Source organism: Triticum dicoccoides, unplaced genomic scaffold, assembly GCF_002162155.2.
Source record: "Triticum dicoccoides isolate Atlit2015 ecotype Zavitan unplaced genomic scaffold, WEW_v2.0 scaffold7974, whole genome shotgun sequence".
In the NCBI taxonomy this organism is placed as follows: Eukaryota; Viridiplantae; Streptophyta; class Magnoliopsida; order Poales; family Poaceae; genus Triticum; species Triticum dicoccoides.
Window position 1 is genome coordinate 1 of NW_021300728.1, and position 1,833 is coordinate 1,833.

At 48.1% G+C, this 1,833-nt stretch overlaps 1 long non-coding RNA gene across 1 annotated transcript; it reads left to right on the plus strand.

Moving 5' to 3' along the window:
* The first annotated feature begins 1,001 nt into the window (after nucleotides 1-1,001).
* Nucleotides 1,002-1,826, plus strand: LOC119347928. Its single transcript, XR_005168598.1, has 3 exons — nucleotides 1,002-1,276; nucleotides 1,375-1,549; nucleotides 1,651-1,826. It is a non-coding gene; the product is annotated as an uncharacterized LOC119347928 (long non-coding RNA).
* Nucleotides 1,827-1,833: the final 7 nt, after the last annotated feature.

Genomic DNA, 1,833 nt, shown 5'->3' on the forward strand with positions numbered 1-1,833 from the left:
CTAACTTTTCCAAAGTTTCCTAACTAGACACGTTATAAACGGGCATGTACCGATAGCACGTTATCTCTACTCCTAATGGAGCAGTTGGTAGGATTGCGTCCACGGTTTATTTTCGTCTGGTTATATTTCGTCTGGTTTGTTTTCGTCCGGTTTATTTTCGTCTCATATCCCACCACCATATCTCCTCACATTGATTTTTTTACCCTCACAATAAAAACTTTCCTAACTTTTCCAAAGTTTCCTAACTAGACACGTTATAAACGGGCATGTACCGATAGCACGTTATCAATTAATAAAATTTTGTTTTATGACAATCAATTCCAAATCCTAATTTTCCTAATGCATCGATCTTTGCCTTTTTTAAGTAGTTATTTTGATAGGGAGGGTTTAGCCACGAAAATCATCCCTCCATCGTCGGCTGCATCCCTCACCCACGTCGTTGTTGCAGGATCTTCATCCGTCATCCTGATCTCTACTCCTAATGGAGCAGTTGGTAGGATTGCGTCCACGGTTTATTTTCGTCTGGTTATATTTCGTCTGGTTTATTTTTGTCCGGTTTATTTTCGTCTCATATCCCACCACCATATCTCCTCACATTGATTTTTTTACCCTCACAATAAAAACTTTCCTAACTTTTCCAAAGTTTCCTAACTAGACACGTTATAAACGGGCATGTACCGATAGCACGTTATCAATTAATAAAATTTTGTTTTATGACAATCAATTCCAAATCCTAATTTTCCTAATGCATCGATCTTTGCCTTTTTTAAGTAGTTATTTTGATAGGGAGGGTTTAGCCACGAAAATCATCCCTCCATCCAGTGGCGGAGCTTGGGCTGAAATCTAGGGGGGGCAATGGGCTGGGGGGGCAAACAATATGTATTTTGGGCTGATTTTGCTTGAGATATGGGCCAAATACTAAGGGGTATTTCAGAAAAAATTCATGGGCTGGGGGGGCAACGGCCCAGGTTGGCCCCTGAGAAGCTCCGCCACTGCCTCCATCGTCGGCTGCATCCCTCACCCACGTCGCTGTTGCAGGATCTTCATCCGTCATCCTGAGCAATTGGGGCGGCGATGCGGGCGAGCTTCACGATAGTGGGGAGGACCAGGCCGCGGTGAAGGCAGGTCATGCGCTCCTCACGCTCCACGAACGGAACCTGCGCACGAAGGCGGTAGCGCGGGGTGGCAGCCGGCAATGAGGCGGCCGCGCTACGTGACGAGCTACGGGTCCCCCTTTGTGATGTTTTGGCATCGCTCCTTCATCGCACATCCTCAGGTTCCTCTTGCCCTTCCCTTCCTCTGTCCTCCTCTCCCATCTCTATGCTTTCACGTGCATCCAGTTTTGATTCCTCGTGTGATATATACCAAACATAGGTACGTCAATTCACTTCCTTCCCTTCCCTTCATCCCTCGGTCCCACGCTCGTGGCGCTGAAGTGGTGGCAACAGGCGATGGCGGTGGTGTCGCTGATGGCGGCGAGGACAGCATGTGGCAGCTCCCGAAGCATGAACACGACCGCACCTCGGGCCTGCCGTCTGCCAAGATATGGGTGAGTTCTCGTGCTGCCAACCATAAACCCTCATGTCCTACAAATTCCTCAAACCCTACCGTCTTGATCCCGTCCATGCTCTGATCCAAAGGACGATGCAGCTCTGGCCGATTGACAATGGAGGTTTGGGATCCTTCCTCTCAGCACCCACTCCTGGAAGAATCAGCGGTGCGCCACGCCGATTGAACCCCGTCGAGATCACTCGCCAAGATTGCTATTCTGAAGTTTATTGTAAAGAAAGTGAAGAGTGAGACAGGATCCGTTTATTTTCAACCGGTTTATTT